Genomic DNA, 19,010 nt, shown 5'->3' with positions numbered 1-19,010 from the left:
ACTTGCCTGCAAGGCTGCACTCCTTTCCTAGGCAACCACACTGTTTTCAAGGCATCTGTTTAAATGTGGGATGGTGTTCTCTGACCTTAAATTTGAGGACAGAAGTCATGCTGTTTGTATTTTTCGGGGTACCACACATCCACCCACTCATACAGTTCACCCTATTACCCACCCACCAACAGGGATATGCTCTTCTCTCCCCTCTCTCCTTCCTCCCTCTCTCTCTCTCCCTCCCTCCCTCCTTTTCTTCTTTCTTTCTTTCTTTCTGTCTTTCTTTCTTTCTTCCTCTCTCTCTCTCTCTCACACACACACACACACACACACACACACACACACGCACACTTGTTTTCACCACACTTCTGCTTCCTCCTTCAAAACCAGCCTGTCCCTGCAGATGCACAAAGTAAGTAGTGCTATGCACCCATCTGGGCCTGACCTGCCTACCCTGTTTGCCTAAAATACTTGTGGGTATATATACAGCATGGTACAGAGCCAATTTCTGAAGCCAATGTAGGGGTTTCAGGGCACTCCGCCATTTCCTCTTGTCCCCAGAGCTGTTAAACTAAATTACAGGGGCTGGGAGAAGGGAGAGACCAGCTGTGCTTCAGCTGCGGGCCCCAGTTGTTGTGACAAAGTGAAAAGTGTGGGCACCAACAGATCATTAACTGTGGAGCCAGAAATAGGCTGATGATTGGACCGCATGTGCTGAGGGAGGAGAGAGGGGGACCCCCATGAATGCAAGTGCTGGATTCAGCCCAGGAGGGGACCAGCGCTCCCCAGTGGCAAATGTGCCCACCCCATGGCCCTGTGGCCTCTTTATTTTATTACACGGGGACCAGTTATATTTTTTCTAAATCTCTCTTAAAATTGACAAGGGTTTTGGTCTCTGTTTTGGTTTTGTTTTTAAAATTTCCCCACAATTTCCTGTTGTGCTGCCTCTTTGGCGGAGTCCAGCATTACTGTTGCCTATAATTACTGTGAGACTTGTGACAAGGGCTGAGAAATCTAAGTTGACATTAAAGGTGCATGACACTCGAATAAACCCCGAGACAGAATACACACATGGGTTTGGAGTTGCCCCTGTGTTTTGTCTAGATTAACAAATTTAGATGGCTTTTGGTTTGCATAGCATTAATAACCACTGGGGCAATCTCTGGAACTTGTAAACACTGCTCATGAATAGTCGTTAAAGTGTGAGGTTGAACAAACATTACCTCAGTGGTTTAAGAAGAATCGGCCAGCGTGGAACCAAATTGTGCTTTGAAACAAGACCTTCCTCGTTTGAAAGAAGTGGAGAGAGAACAGGATTGGGACACTAAACAGTGGTGACTTTAATTCCTGGATTGTTTAGCAATCCTCAAGTGACCGTAGACAGTTGACATAGTCTCATGGTGCCTCAGTTTCTCTCTCATTCCCTCCAAAATGGCCACAACGATCTACTGACATTTCATGCACTCACTTTTTTCATTCTGTGTTGAAAGAAGAACTCAGAATCTTTTTTTTTAAATTTCTGTAGTCAAGTCACATGAATGTAGGTATTTGGACCTTGAAGGACCCACAGACACCTTCCAATTCAGCATTATTTACAAATGGTGAACTTCAGGCCCAGGGAGCTATGAGTGTTTGATTAGCGTCTCCACAAGCAACACAGCCAAGGCGTAATGTCCTGAGGCTTCTGTAATCTAAGTCTGTGAGCTTTGCTATCATGACCTCCTTTGGCCTGTTGACAACAGGCACGTTTTCATGGCAGGAACAGATTGACCTAGATGTGGCAGAACACCAGTGAAGACATGTTTGTAAAAATTACAAAGAAGAAAAGTTCTAATCATAGAACCTTATTGTTTCCTTAGAATGTTCTTCTTACCACACAATCTCACATGTCGTTAAATAAAGGAAAGCTGATAGTCTCAGAATATGTAGGACAATAGCTTCTGGTTATTGGATGGGGAGATATCACTAACCATTAATGGTATTACTATTAGTTGCTCTGTGGTTACAGTGGGCCAGGATTTTATGTAACATCGTTTGCCACACTTGATCTCCTTAGTCCTCATATCTGAGGTAGGTACTAGTATTAGCCCTGTTTAATAGTTGAGGAAACTAAGTTTTAAGGAAGTTAACTTATTTGTGTAAGGTCATACAGCTGGTGGTGTCACGAGCATTTTTAAAATTAATTAATTAATTTATGACAGAGAGAAGGGGGGTAAAGAGAGAGAGAGAGAGGGAGTGAGAGAGAGAGAGAGAGAGAGAGAGAGAATCTCAAGCAGGCACCATGCTCAGAATGGAGCCCAACACTGGGCTCATCCCATGATCTTTGGATCATGACCTGGCTGAAACCAAGAGTCAGACGCTCAACCAACTGAGCCACCCTGGGGCCCCTGGGTTACTTTGGTCAGAATTCTAACTTTCAGTTGTAATCATGGCAGATGGTCAACAATATGACTGAAGGCCAGCTCAAATACTGCTTACTTCTCTGATGACCCTTCGTCGGTTCTCTTGTGATGAGAGGGTGTGCCTCCATTGAGCCAGCATGGTGGCTCTTGCTTGTCACGTTCTCATAGCCCTCGTCATGCCCTGGTGTCATAGCCACTGCTAGCAGTACCTTGCTCAAAAGGATCGCAGACTTCACACCCAGGCAGACTGGTTTCAACACTCATGAGCTGTGTGGGCTTGAGGGGCTAACTGAACTCATGTAACTAACTTGCTTTCATTACTTCCATCTCACAGATAATGGAAGTCAAATATTGTTTGGAGAGTTGGAATGAAGAATGGACTTGAAACCACTTAGATAGTAGCATGAGGTCTGACAGAAGACAATTACTAATGGGTATATTAAGTATATCGATGGGTTACTTGTGTCTAGAGAACAGAGGCCATTTATCTTACATTGTTACCTTCATACCCATTAAAGACATTTGGTAACTGTTCCTAAAATTAGAGATTCTAATATATATGTGAGTATACACACATATACACACACATACACACACATACAGACACACATACACACATATACACACACACACACACACATATATACACATATACACACATACACGCATACACACATATACTCACACACACACACACACACACACACACACACACACACAGTATATGCCAGCATTAAAACCAAGTGCATATATTATGTATATATTTGACATATTGCTCTACCATGGAATTCAAATACGTGGAATTCCAAAGTAGAATATCTATTACATGGAATTTACATTTCACCTGTATATTTGTCATGTGCTTATTCCCAACCAGTTAATAATTTGAGGGCTAACATTACTATGGTTTTGTGGTTCCGTTGATTGATGGGTGGAGTCAGATCCTTATGTAAATTAAGAGAGAAAACCAGGGCCTCTAGTTCCGGGTCTGGGCTCATTCCTGTGGGCCCCTGGCATTTTGAGTTGAGTGCACACATGTCTACAGTCACACCAATGTGCCCCGACAGACATGATTTATTAGTTACTCTCCAACTACTTATTTGTTCCTGTGTCACAAAATCTGCCTGTCAAAGAAGGCTCAGAACCTGATCTCACATGCTGACTGTGAGCAGAAGGAACAATCCTCATTTGTTCATTGAGAAACAAGGCAGGTAATTGACCCGACCACAGTCCCCTGTGGGAAATGAACAGTGTGAGCCAGGGTGGGGTGGTGGGAGGCTGAGGGCCCAAACCAGGAAATGTCTCACACCTTCCTACTTCAGAACACTTTGGCACGCACCTAATTTTTCTGTCGTGCCTTTTGTTCTGGTGAGCCTTTAGCTGTAAGGAAGATTATATAGACAGCACTAGCACCAAACATTTATTTAAAGAGAAATAGTACCAGCTGCCATTTCTATGTCAGTGAGATGGATTCTTTGGGGACCTTTCCCCTCCTGATTCTGACAAGGCAGACAAAGATAACAGCCTTCCAGAACTTCATTCACTCTGGAGGCGTCACTTCTAAATCCCAGGAATGTGCTCCTAACTCCTCTCTCTACTGCATGCCCTTGCTTTTTCAAATGAGCAGGATCTTGGGTGAGTAAGGGATCTTACTGGGGGATCGCTTGGAATTCCCTTCCTCAGAGTCCTGGGATATTTTATTTCTCATTCTTGGTGCCCAGTGTTTAAAGTACATGAAAAATAAAGCTTTCAGATTGAGGTTGAAAGCGTATGCCAGAAATGGCATTTGGAAGCAATGAAATATGGCACTTGACAGATGAGACAGGCAATACGGCGGTGTTCGCTGTAGATTTCACGAGCAAATTTCAGGGTTGCATGGGCCATTAAGAGCAAAACAAAAACCATAATTGCCCTTAATCTCTATTCATTCTGCATGTGCAAATCTTGTTCAAAGGGAGATTTTGAGGGGGAAGATCAAGAGAAAAATAGGCGTGAATCTTTGGACAGTGCCAGATTTGATCTTCTTTCTTTGAAGATATGTGAAGAATAGAGATGGAACCTGATGTGGGAGCTCTCCTCAAGGAGCTGATGCTGGGTGACAGGGCTTTAAAACACTTGACTTCATTGCATTGTCTCTGCCAGTCCCATCTGCGTCCACAATCCCCTTTTGTGTAGGTGAAATATTTCTGCTGAGTTTTTGGCTCAGAAGCTGAGCGAGATGATCATGCCTACATATGTGCTTTCACTTAACTTTCCATAAAAAAAAACAACAACCAGCCCTGCTTAAATTACAGCAAAATTACTTGTGTGCCTAAGGGGTTACAGGTTGGGAGTGGAAGTTGGAGGGAAGAGAATGACCAATTTAATCCGGTTGTAGACCCAGGAAAAGGCTTCCCCTAGTAATTTAGGGTTTGCTTCCTCGGTTCCCCTAAAAACATAGATCCTTACCAATCCTCAGCTGCCTTACTCATGTTAATATTGTTCTAAATATGTGAGCCAATTTTATGCAATGCTGCATATTTTTAGTGAAACAAACTTATTATTTCCAACATAATACAAAGTGATTGATACTAGTCTACATAGACTAGACCATGAAGTATTCATTCTCTGATATACCTAGATTTCATGATCCTACTTAGGAATATTTTGGATATTAGGAATATATTGGACTTTTCTTTAGTATACTATATGCGTAGCACAGGGTCTGATATATTATAACTTGGACTGGCACAATCTTAGGCAAACATTTTGCAATAGAGTGACCCATGACCTATCAAAGTTTCATTCTTTCCACATTTATAGAAAATTGGATTGAGATTATTTATTTATTTATTTATTTGTTTTTAGAGAGAGGGTGTGCAAATAGGGGAGAGTGAAGGGGAGAGAGAGGGAGAAAGAGAGACAGAGGGAGAGAGAGAGAGCGAGAGAGAGAGAAAGAGAGAGAGAAAGGATCTTAATCAGGCTTCATGCTCAGAGCGGAGCCTGACATGGGGCTCAATCCCATGACCTTGGATCGTGACCAGAACCAAAATCAAGAGTTAACCACTCAACTGACTGCACCACCCAGGCACCCCTGGATTGAGATTATTGTGTTGGTGGAAAGAGCAAGGAACTCCAGGAATTTTCCTACATCTCCACTTCTTTTTCATCTACCTCCATGTGCCCTATATTTTTTCCCAAGTGAAGCTCATTTATTCTCATAATGACATTTCTCTTAACCATCAGTCCACTTTTAGATTTTAAGCTCTGCTGATTCTAATTATTATAGCCATATTCCCTTTCTCCTAGTAGGTTTAGATTAACTGGTTGTCCCCCCCCCCCCGCATTTTTCTAAAAACCAGATTGGACCCTACTATTTGGTCTCAGTGTAAGTGAAGAGTTTGAATGAATATTATTTTCATGAGTCTTTTTTTCCTTGGGATCAGAAATTATGAACAAGGAGGAGGAATACTGTTCTTTACCCATTTCTGATCTGGTTGGTGTTGGAGGGATTATAGCTCTCTGATAACGTGAGGTATGATATTAGGCATGGGCTCATTTCCATGGGCTCTTGTATTTAGTTTGAAGCCTTTGCTAGCATCCTTCTCTTTCTGATGGGTAAGTGCTGGGCACACAACTTCACTTTTGGATTCTCTACTGACCTTCAGTTCTTAAATCTTTGCATTTCACTCCTCAGTAATGAATAGGCCAGTGAGGAATTCTGACTTCTGTGCATTATGCCACTTTGATCAGTTAAACTTTAAAGGGTGGTTTCTTCAAAAGATGTTGAAAGCTGCTTTAAGTTGAGTGACCTCATAGCAAATACTAAGCTGTTACTTTTCATCAAATTTCCTCTTCAAGGAGCATATGCAACTCTTCAAAACTTTCCTTTCAAATTGTCACACCAAACCAGATGATCACTTCATTAGAAAAACAGAGCCCATCACAATTACCATCTCCTTTATAAAGTTAAAAATTGTGCACAGATTATTACTCCATGAGAAATTACAATTGAGACAGACTGTGCCTTAAACCATTACATTGTTTCTGTTGATTGTTTATTTGTTAGGTTTTGATGAACTCAGGGTAGAAAGAAATTGGAAACTCCTTAAAACCCCATTGAGGGTAGTTTGATGCTTCCACAATGATTTCTTGCTGGGAAATGACCTAGTTTTTTCTTGGTGGGTTTTTGAAAATTAATGGGAATATTTGCAAAATATGTTGTGAGGAAGAAAAATACTTAGCTTTGTTCCAAATAATTATTTAGTTTAAAGAAATATGAGTTTAGATAGAGCTAATGTAAAATAAAATAAGCAATAAGAAAACAGGCAGATATCTATCTAATTTCTCTATGGGAAAACCTCTAAAATAATAAGCAATAAAAGGAATCATAGAGGAAAAGACTGGTAGATTTCTTGAATAAGATTTTAAAAGTGTTTATATACCTTTGTGGATTTAAAACTCCATTGATAACATTTAAAAAATATTTTTAATGTTTATTATTAAGAGAGAGACAGAGTGAGGGCAGGGGAGGGGCAGAGAATCTGAAGCAGGTCTGGAGCCTGTCAGCTCTGAGCTGTCAGCACAGAGCCTGATGTGGGTCTCAAAAACACAGACCATGAGATCCTGACTGGAGCCAAAGTCGGCTGCTTAACCGACTAAATCACCCAGCAATCCCATTGATAACGTTTTTACAAATAAAGAAAAATGAAAAGAAATGTATTTGCAATAAAGTTAATGATGAAAGGTTATGCTCAATATATAAAAAGCTCATATAAATCAATAGTTGGAGTGTACAGTCAATAAGACTAGACAAACACAAAAGGGGAAGTTGAAATGCCTGGGAAAGCATAAATAATATTCAATCACGTTAGTGATTAAAAAAACTGCAAAAAAGTTTAAAACTAAATTAGTGTCCAAAAATTACAAGAAACATGAAATACTGGCAGTTAGGCATTCTCCAGGAAAATACATTGCTGGTAGAATTGTAAACTGATATGGCCTATTTGGAAGACACTTTAGCATTATGCATTAGGAACATTCCACACTGTTTTATTTACTTAATTTCATTGTGTATTGTATATTAGCAGAAAATTAGATATAATTGCATGATCAAGTACATGTTTGTGAGTTATAGGATATATAACCATACAGTCATTGGCAGTTTTAGTAATAAAGAAAAACACTCATGTTAATTGTAAAAAAAGAAGAATACAAAGTTATATGTTCAGTACACAAAATTGTAAAACTGTGGTCGTATTACAAAGTTCATGAAGGAGCTCTAATATATGAAGGGGATTATTTCTGGATTTTATTCTCTGTACTTTTCTGTATTTCCACTATTGTAAAGTTTAAAATTTTGTTTTTAATGTTTATTCATTTTTGAGAGACAGAGAGAGACAGAGTGTGAGCAGAGAAGGGGCAGAAAGAGGGAGACACAGAATCTGAAGCAGGCTCCAGGCTCTGAGCTGTCAGCACAGAGCCTGACACGGGGCTCGAACCCACAAACTATGAGATCATGACCTGAGCCGAAGTTGCACGCTTAACTGACTGAGCCACCCAGGTGCCTTGTAAAGTTTTTAAAGTACTGTTTCTAGTGGTCAGTTAGAGATCCCAAGCTGCTTTTACGTGTCACTGCAAACCTGGGGACCTGCCCCATTTTCACCATGGGAATTGTTAGTGTATATGTGAATAAAATTACTGTATTATTAGCATGTGTCACATTTAATAATAAACGTATAGTATAAAATATAAACATGTTAGTATATTACTGTTAATCTTTTACTTGTTATTTTGCATATTATTATATTAATACAGAAATAGGGTGATGTTCTGTTATATAACATAAACATATATAACTCTGTATGTATTTTACTTTATATAAAATGACAGCAGATCCCATATCCTCCTTCCCTTTATATATAGACAGAAGCCATGATACCAGTTTCCTTACATTCGTGCCCACTCCAAGGATTCCTGAGACTCTTTGAGGGCTCCTTATACCCTAAGCAGCCTGTGTCACAATAAATCTCCTGCATAATGGGGCTTTTGGGACAGTGCCCTGGCATCCTTCGTAAGAGAGTGTGACTTTTAGAAGGTGTTAAGGGTTGCTGTGTGAGTGGACATTGTCACCCATAACTTCAGTACTCAGATTAGCTAAATATGTTGCTTTTGAAATAAGATTTAAGCTGATCTCCAAGAAAGGACAGACCCAGGGGAATCAAAGGGCTCTTTCAGATTTGTAAGCCTGATATCAAAGAATTTAAAAGTCTAACCCAGCCTTACAGGTGTCCTTTGCTTTGATCATTAATTAAAATGTGACTCTTATCCTCAGTGTCACCGTTGGAGAACTTGACAAAACAAAGTAGTTAGGTACCTGACAATTTCTTATAATGCCCTGAAAGACAGGTGTTCATTCCTGCAAAAGCTTTGAAGCTAAAAATAAAATAAAACAAAATTTAAATTAAAGGATATTCCCAAGCACATAGTAATCATCTTAAGACATACACTTCAGGGTCTTTTTTTTCTCCCACATGATGGTGGTGTGGTGGGTGGTGGTGGGGGTGGTTGGTGTTAAAGACGGGCAAACCCTGGCTGGAAAGGAATGCAGAAAATAGGGTAAAGTAAAGCCTCGTAAGTCATTTGAGATCAATTGTCAGAGAATGTGTCTCAACGGTGTTATTATCAGATTAATATTTGAGTTCCAATTTAAGCTGGAATTATTTGGATAACAAAAATCAAAAGAAAAGTTTTTACAAACAATTTTGCCTTGAAGCAAAAGAAACGTATCAGGGATGGGATTTTGTATGTGTGTGATTTTTTTTTTTTACCACACTTCTCAAATTCCTATAAGCTTGGGTTGCTCCATAAAGAATTGTGGACATCCTCACCTTCACAGTTCTGGTTTGTTTATCTTGAGTTAAAATCAGATGAAAACAAATTTCTGCTAATATGATAGGAGTTTTCAGGAGGATTGTGGACTTCTGAGGAAAATAATCTGCAGAGGACTTCTAATCATGGCTAGAGCATGATTTATTTGATAGTTTCCTCTAAATTGAAAATAAGAAGAAATGTGTCTTTGGTAATAAAAGTAAACTTTTGGTTAGCTGAGTGCTTCTTTTAATTTTCTCAGTAGCATTTACTGGAGCCAGAGAGCTAGACTGCAAGTTTGTTAATAAAATGGTCTGGAGGTGCCTGGGTGGCTCAGTCAGTTAAGCATCTGACTTCCGGTCGGGTTGTGATCTTGTGGTTCATGAGTTCAAGCTTTTTGTCAGGGTCTGTGCTGACAGCTCAGAGCCTGGAGCCTGTTGGAGATTCTGTGTCTCCCTCTCTCTCTATCTCTCCCCTGCTTATGTTCTGTCTCCCTTTTTCTCAAAAATAAGTAAATGTAAAACAAATAAAATGGTCTGAACTTCTAAGGAGCTTACAAAGTGCAATAGTTGGCAGCAGTCAGCAAATAAGTACAGTCAGTGACATACATGGACTAGAAAACTGTATGTAGAGGGGCTTGAAGAAAAATCAGGATGTATTCATTATACTTACTGTGTCTCTAAGAGAGAATTCCCTAGGAGGTCAGCTTCCAGGGATCCAGGGAGGGAAGGGCTCAATGTAGGAGATTGGTGGGAACGTTGAAGGTCCTGGAGGCTCTCAGCGGTGGGATGTGTTCGTACCAAGGGCATCCACCGAGGACAAGCTATGAGGTGAAGAAGGAGTGTAGTGTCCCAGAGGCTCTGGGGACAGCTGAGAAGACTCAGCTGATGGTAAAGAGCTTCACGGAGGGACGCTTTTACAGATTTAATATGCTCTGTAATTCTGGTGAGAGAAATTACTTTGGTCACAGCACAGATCACTCCGTGAAAGAACTTCTGTAAAACTCTGGAGGTCAGCGATGAGACAGTGGGTTTTGTTCAGACCTCAGCGAGGCCATTAAAATCATGCTGCAGATAAATATTGACAAGGAAAGATGTTCACAATAGGTTTACCTAATATTCCCATTTTTATAAAAAGTGAATGCATTTGTAAAGAAAAGAGAAGTTGTACAGATAGATGCTGACAAGGACAGGTGCATGATATTGCCATTTTAATGAAAAGAACTCTTGAGTTGGAAAAGGAAAGAAAAGCCAAGCTAGGGATGACAACCAGTGGACTCTATGCTTTTTATTCTCTGAACATAGCAATTCATCTTTCCTAGCTTTTGTCTTATGTTTCCTTTAGAGGTTGGCCCTTTTGAATAGATTATTTTAGAGTTAAAGCAATTTAATTTCCTATCTATGTGGAGATCTTATGAAGTAGTTTGGTGTTCCCACCCCACCTCCTCACGCAACATCAACACGTACACTTTTGTTCTGCTTCCTTCAGTGTCCTGGTTATATGAGGGGAACCAGGTTTGTTGGAAGCTTTAGGACACACACAACATGACCTCAAGGCTGCCAACCCCTTTATTCTGGCTTGTGCCACCATGTTGCCACCTTCTGGACCTTGAGAACCCATGGATGTAACAGCCTCATAAAGCTTTCAATGACATGTTTCTGTCTGGCAGCTATAGGTCTTGTCTAGATTATCCTAGCTGGTCCTTAATTGTGTGGTGAGGTCATTTCTGGAGATGGTGGCTAGAGAGGAAAGGTGTGAGGTTGCTTACCTAACTCCCAGTGTGGAGATTTTCAGTGAGTTTTCCTAACATCTTTTTCTCTGGGAAATATTAAATACGGTTGATCAAGAAACCAGCAACTGACTTCTTCAGAGAATGCATCAGAGTATTTTAGTTGAAAAGTCCAGCTTTGACTTAATGCATGGCCACAGCTCCATTCTTTGTGAGGAACCAAATGCAATTTATCATGTTCTCTTGTTTTTCTTTTTAATAAAACCAAGCATTCCATAAACAGTGTTGATTACGGTGATGATGATAGTAATATTCCTTGATAACATTTACTGAAAGCTTTCTATGTGTCAGCCACTAGACACTGGATTGTGTATTATTTGCCTCACTTCCGTCTCTCTACAATTCTATGAAAGAGATATTTTATGCTCATTTATTAATAAGAAAATTAACTGTCAGAATTTGAGTAAGTTCACACAATTAAAAAGTAGCAAGAATGAGATCACATTTCTCTGTCTTCAGCCTGTTTTATAAGAGGGCCCACAATTCACAGAATGCATTTTTTTGGTCTCTCAATATTTTTAATAAATACAAACTTCTTGAAATATAGCAAGCCTATATTTCAAGCATAATTTCTATATATTTCAAGCAGGAATTTCTAGCATAATTTTACAGCAAAGTCCAAAGACTTGTCATGGCCATCTGATGGTAAGTTGGGGTGTTCTCTGTAATTGAGTGTGGAAACTACCCCTCTGAGATTGAGATCCATGGAAATGAGGTACAGAGGATCGTGAAGCATGCACTTTCTCTCTTAAACAGATTTTGACTTTTTGTCCTAAATATTGATTTGATTTTACTAACTGGCTACATTTGATGACTATACTGGCCAATATCCTGGGATGATAAAGATGATATTAAAATTGAGGATGGATTGTTGCTTAAACTGGCAAGAACTTTTCTGGATTCACTTTCTCTCACTCCTATCCCTGCTACAGTTCAAATTTGACGATCAAAACTATACCAAGGTGAAGTTTAAGGGTGTTGAGTAAAGTGTCCTAAAAGTAGTGGGATACGACCACTGACAAAACATGGAAACTGAATCTACTGATGGGTCAACTAAAAAAAATGAACCCAAGTTTGGTGACTTTAGGATTCCAGCTTCTGACAACAAAGCTGTGTCTCAAAGGTTTAGAATTATGAAGTATGATGAAGTATCATGAGTCTGAAGATCAATTCAAGCTTCTTAGTCTACAAGTGAAGGTAGGAACACCTGAGCAAACTCACAGGATCACATTAGCTTGTGCTTTAATGTGCACAGTATTTTCTTCTTCATCTTTCCCTTTTCATCCCTACCTCCCATCCACTTTCTTGTTTTGTTTCTTGCAGAAAAGGCGACTCAGTGTGATAGGAACTTTCACCTGGCAGATTCTGTCTCCTTGCCCACCTGAGGTGCTTTCCAGAATAGCCTGGGATCCCTCTAGTAGCAGGATGCCTTGCTGTTCCCACAAACATGGTACTTTTATTGGCTATAGAGGTGGCAATGATAGCACATAATGAATTTTTTAAATGTTTGAATGACCCTTCTTTCTTCTAGTTGATGAACTCTAGGCGGGTGTGTAGTGTAACCACATGGAAAGATTTGTATCACTGCTGCCAGAGGTTTTATTGGATACAGGAAAATACTAGAATTCTTAATTGTGTCACTATTTTCTCCAGATGTTACAAAATTTCTACCTATAAGCAGAAGTGGTTGGCTTGCTGGACTTCCTTATAGATGGGCCATGGTATGTATTTAACAAGCTAAAACCTGGTGGAGTTTCTAACTAGGGAAAATATGTGCATGTATCCAACGTGAACTCAGGTTGCCATTAATTTGCTGATTTACAGGGTTATTAAATGCAAAAAAAATGAACAGAAACAATTGCAAACAGCTTGGGGAAATGTCCTTTATTCTTCCCAGAATACTCTGATTTCTAGTATCATTAACATCTAAACGTTTCAGTATAGATCATATGTTTTAACAAACAGCTTAAATACATTTTTTTAAAAACTCTCACTCATAAGTATTGACTAAGTAAATTTTACTCATTGGGGTAAGAGTGAGAAAGCAATCTGGTTATGATCAAGTTGTCAGCATTTCATTCGTTTAAAAACACAAGTAGAGCGGCAGAAACTCCTCCTCCCCTCCCCACCCCCAATCTCACTCCTGATTGGTCGTTCTTATTCTAGAGGAAGACATCGAAGGCCCAACGTCTGCTTTAAGATTTAGTCCATGTGGATAATTCTTTATCTTTACATCCAGATTTCCTTCCTTTAATGGTCTGTACTAGTTTGAATGCATCTGGATTGATCATCAGAACCTAGTCCTCCAGTGAATTTCATTTTAGGGAAAAATACAATGACACACTTATTTTTTGAAGGCCTTCCAAATTCAAATTAGATTTTTTAAAAGTTGGGATTCAGTGAAAAAAAAAACTCTTCAAATTTGATCGTCAAAAATATGCCAAACCCAACAACTGGCTGATTAAAACTTTCCATTTTACAACTGATTTTTTGGGGTAGGTGGTCTTAAAGAAACTAAGAAGGGAGGGGTACAATGAGTTTTATCATTGATAAATTGCTTCCTATTGTGGGCATTTTGTTTAAAAGCACAAGATTTTTTTTAAGGCACAAAGCCTAGTTCCTTACTTGATTTATCTGTCTCTGTATCATGAAATAAATTAGAAGGATATGCCCAAAGCAAGTATTTGTGAGACACTCACTGTGCATTGGAGCCTGTATGGTGTTTGGGAAATGCAAACAGGAGGGGACATAGTCCCTGCTCTGGTGTAAAAGAGGTAAATGGGCTTTGGTGTCATCAGCTACTACTTAGTGGGTAAGTCTGTGTTGCCCACTGCTGTGAGCAAGACAGGCAAGGCTCCACTCTACCAAAGCTTAGAGTACAGCAGCTGCCATTTAACCCATGTTCAGATTGCTAGGCACCAGGCAGGCTGAGGACACAGCCCCGATAGGCTCCACTGTAGGGAACCTTGACTTGTCTGGGGGTTTATCAAGGAAGAATTGTTTAAGCTGATTTTTGAAGTGAGAGTTACAGTCAGCAGTAGAGAGTGTTCCAGGCAGAGGAAACAGCTGGTGCCAGGCAAGTGAAGTGAGGTGGGAGGGAAGGTCAATCCAGGAAACATGAGGAGCCTGGCATGCTTGCTGAGGTTGGGGGGGTGGAAGGGCTGGCTGACAGTGGGGCCGGTGGAAAGACTTCTAGAAGCACTGTGCTGCACACATGCTCCCAGGGCAGTTAGTGTGCAAACTGGCCTCACCCTCAGTTGTCAGAGCAAGAACTACCTAGGCACACACACCAACAGGTCCACACACTGAAGAGTATGTGTCTGTCTGAACTCATTACGATGAGGGACTTTTTCATTAGCTTTACAACCATGTACCAAAATCAAATGGATGGCAAGGAAATGCCAGCCTCTCATTTCTGGCTCAGGGTGACAATATTTTCAGATTTTTTAGGGTAGTCTCAAGTTTAGTCATATTTTGGCTCCTCTTTCGTTCTTTTAGCAAACCAGGCATTTTGAGATTGCACAAGCTTTTCAAGGTGGCATTGGAAGGAGTCCAGAAAAGGGGCACATCTTTTAGGAGGTGGAAAAGGTGGTAAACAAAAGTGGACGGCAGTGTGTAAGCATGAACTTGAGAAAAAATTGTAAAAACAACTCAGATCAGTAGGGTCATCCTGGATGTCTTTTCTGGGGTTGAGCAATAGGGCTCCTATCTGAGCTGAGGTTAGTAATTGTTTGCATTGGGCCAGTTGTTTGAAATGAAGGTTTGGGTTTATTTACAGAAGAAGGATAACAATTTGGGGAAGAATTAGCGTGACTTAAGATCTTGTAGATGAAACCAGCACACCCAGATCATAGAATTGTGTGCAGATACCATCTTATTTTACTCTCCTCCTGTCCCTAAAGAAAAAATAAATAAAGCACATTCTCAGGATCTTTTGGATTACATGCTAGGTATAATTAATCTGTCTGTTGAATTTCCTGTGTGGGTGGCACTGTATAACAGTTCAGAAAATAATGTTTCTTTCAACACTTTGAACATCATCAGTCATTTGATTCAACTCTTTTTGCACATCATCAGCCTTTGGTTCCTGAGCTTGATTTTTCAGTTTGAAAGCATTACTGCTGAATATATATTTGGGATGACATTGTCCACAGTTCAATTCTTTTTTTTTTAAATTTTTAATGTTTTTTAATTTATTTTTGAGAGACAGAGAGAGACAGCATGAGGAGGGGAGGATCAGAGAGAGAGGGAGACACAGAATCTGAAGCCATGTTCCAGGCTCTGAGCTAGCTGTCAGCAGAGCCCGACGTGGGGCTTGAACCTATGAACCATGAGATCATGACCTGAGCCGAAGCCCGCCACTCAATCAACTGAGCCACCCAGGTGCCCCAACAGTTCAATTCTTAATTCTTGGGATCCACACCTGCTAGTGAGATTAGTAGTGTTTAAATGTTTGTGACATTTAATGCTCTGTCCCCCACACAGGAACTCTCAGAGTAGATGCTATGGCCCACATTCTGCTTTAAAGTTTGTGCTTTCCCCTAAGTTTTCATTGATTGAAACTGGAGTGACTTTTCACACCTTGATTGAGATTTAAACCATGAGATCATGACCTGAGCCGACATCAAGAGTTGATCCTTAATGAACTGAGTCGCCCAAGATTCCCTGTTATATTTAATAGTAATAATAATGGCATCATGTATACCCCAATATCTCCATCATCAGAACTGTCATCTTCAGAAAGTAGATTTATACAAACATGGAAGCAAATTATTGCCCCAAGGACCTCAAATTAAGCAAGAATAGAAGTTGGAGAGCTACTAAAATAAAAGGAAACAAAATCTGGGACCAACAGATGAAACATATAGGAAGATACATTTCAGCTGGAGTTATGGATGGCTTTTCTATTGAAGAGATGCATGGTGGTATGAGTGAGGTTGCCTCATGAGGCCCTCTACTGCTGGCCTGAATGTGTCCAAGCAGAAGCTGAATGGTCACTGATCAGCTCAGATGCTCAGATTTTCTCTTTGGGTAGGAATATGGATGGATAATTATAAAATGTTTTTTCTGACTCTAAGATTCTATGACTTATCCATATGTGGTAGTAAGGACTGGAAGGGTCAGAGAGCCTTTGAATCCAATGTCAGAAAGAATTTCTTACATTTTTTCTCTTCCCAAGTACTCAGTTCTGGTGAATATTGAAGAAAAAGTAGTAGCTGAGATCCATTTATTTTTGGTTTAGATTCACACATTCTGTAAGTTGGTAGAGTCCACAAAAGTTGTCATATCCAACCTTCCACCCAAGTCTAGAAAAGGGGTTACTGAGACCATCTGGTCCCTTCTAGGGTCAGAAAACTCATTTCTTACTTAACAAGATTGGTCATGATGTTGTTGTACAGCTCTAACTTTCTGCTAATTCTTTAACAGGTTGAGTGAAAATACCTGAACTTTCTATTCCTGGGGGATAAATCAGGTTTCTGGGCCAATGATCCAACCCGAGACCTTGGCAAACTCACCAATTTAATGGCCTCTTAGGAGGCAGTTTGTTGGTGTACCTTAGGGGACACAACAACAGGCCATATTACATAGTGAGATTAATGCTTCTTTGTATAATGGCCTCAATTAACACACCTGCTGTCATGACCTTTACATAACCATACAACTTTGTGTTTTTGGTAGAACATGTTATTTTGGTGAGGATATTTTACACAAGAACTACATTATTACCTTGGACAGGAAGGATTTTTTCTTTTTAATCTATATGAATAATTTTATTTTTTATTTATTTTTAATGTTTATTTATTTTTGAGAGAGAGAGAGAGACTGAGTATAAGTTGGGGAAGGGCAGAGAGAGAGGGAGACACAGAATCTGAGGCAGGTTCCAGGCTCTGAACTGTCAGCACAGAGCCCAATGTGGGACTCAGACCCACGAGCTGTGAGATCATGAGCTGAGCCCAAGTCAGACACAACCAACTGAGCCACCCAGGCACCCCTATACAAAGAATTTTAAATGTAACTAGGCTGAATGCAATCTTATTTCTCTCAAATCCATCATACTATTTATTATCAATGCTGACTCTGTCTTCTGGCCCAGGGGTTACCAAAATACAACCTATGGACCACCTCTTTCTGCAAATAAAAATTTTTTTGGAACAGACTGACACCTACTTTGTTTACACATTATCTATGACTGCTTTTCACTATACTGGTGGAGTTGATTAATCAGGACAGAGACCGTGGTCCCCAAAACCTAAAATATTTACTCTTATAGAACTTACAGAACAAGTTTTCTAGCCATTGATGTCATTTCCAGGTACGGTGCACAAAAACCTCTCATGTTCAATCCTATCTATCTCTTCTTGTCCACTGACTTACTGGCGAAGTCTCTGGAGACTTACAGGAGGCACAGCTATACGATGGAGGGAGCCTTTATCCAGAAATTATGGTATCAGTCAAAGTCTGTCCACTGGCCCACATTGGATGTGGTGTGAAGGAGAAATAACCATGCATTATACCCTGCCATTGCAATTTGAAGGTTGTTATGCATGTAGACTATTCTAATACCATCATCAAACCAATTTTTATCCCTCTTGTGTACAAGAATATCATATGAAACTTGTCAGATTATCTTTTTCTTTTTTTAAAATGTTTATTTATTTTGAGAGAGAGAAAAGAGAGAGAACATGAGAAGGGAAGGGACAGGCAGAGAGAGAGAGAGAGAGAGAGAGAGAGAGAGAGAGAGAGAGAGAGAACCCTCAGCAGGTAGAGCAGAGCCTGACACGAGGCTCAATTTCATGAATCATGAGATCATGACCTGAGCTGAAATCCAGAGTTGGATGCTTAACTGACTGAGCCACTGAGGCACCCCTCAGTTATCTTTTTCAAACTTAGATACATTTGTTCACAATATCTCCTAATTTAAGATGAACATTTATAAAAGTAAATACCATTTATTTTATTATAAATTATTCAATTTATTTAAAATTACAAAAAAAAAAAGCCAAACCAGTTCCTCCATTTTTCCCATCGTTAAATACCCATCAGTAAATACCATACTCCCACTGGTAAGTATCACATATACCTCCTCCTTGGTCAACTATTATGTCCTCCTTATAAACCCCTTTTTTCTCCCTAAGTTTTCACCAATCACCTGTTCACTCATCAACTCCTTATTTTGTTTCAGTGATCAAGAGGATTGATAACATCATTCCCTTGTTTGAAATATTGGATACCTATAAGTTGTCTGAAATCTGTCTGGGGTCCATTTGTATTTCACCTGCCTTTTACTCCAGTCATGTCTCTTGAACATTTTGGGAAATGGCTGGCCTTGTCCGGGGACTTGACTAAACCCACGAAGCAGCCTCCTAGTATTTCTTTACATGGTCCTTAATTGTTTTCTCTCCTCTAATGGTTTTTAGTGCAGTGATTTAGCTTACTTACATGGACACCAACAAGTTCATGTGACCCCAAGTATGTGTTCATCTTGGGCCTGCCTGGCTTTCTGTTAAGGACTTTCATAGAGAGAAATGGAAATTTCTCTATTCCTCCTGTACTGTCTGTCTTTTCTCTAACTTTCAATAGTTGTCTTCCATTATATGAAATTACAAAGTCATCTGGTGAATGAATAAATAAGTATTTTCTCAACAATTTATACCATTTTTATTCCTCCAGAGACATTACAAAAGGAAATAAAAACAAAAACCTCAATAAATGTGTAAAATGGCTTTGAGGTTATTTCTCAAGAGTTGATGAACACCTTCCTTGGGCTGGATTAGCTAAGAAATAAGGTGTGAATTCAAACATGGGGAAGGACAAAACTTCCCTGATTTAAAAAAAGAAGGGCATTGAGATGTTACATGATACTCACCATCACTTCAGAGAAATGTCACTGAGGAAGTCTGATTAGATGCTGTGGCTTCGGTCCACTCTGTGACCGTCATGTTGGCCGTGTGAGAGCTGCCATGAGAAAGCTCCTGTGT

General features: G+C 39.8%; 1 long non-coding RNA gene across 1 annotated transcript; it reads left to right on the top strand.

The window, feature by feature from the left end:
* Positions 1 to 1,996: 1,996 nt before the first annotated feature.
* LOC115290336 lies at positions 1,997 to 2,927 on the top strand. Its single transcript, XR_003908056.1, has 2 exons — positions 1,997 to 2,061; positions 2,728 to 2,927. It is a non-coding gene; the product is annotated as an uncharacterized LOC115290336 (long non-coding RNA).
* Positions 2,928 to 19,010: the final 16,083 nt, after the last annotated feature.

Source organism: Suricata suricatta, chromosome 4 (genome assembly GCF_006229205.1).
Source record: "Suricata suricatta isolate VVHF042 chromosome 4, meerkat_22Aug2017_6uvM2_HiC, whole genome shotgun sequence".
NCBI lineage: Eukaryota > Metazoa > Chordata > Mammalia > Carnivora > Herpestidae > Suricata > Suricata suricatta.
Note: the sequence above shows the minus strand (reverse complement) of the source record. Positions and strands in the feature narration are given on the sequence as shown.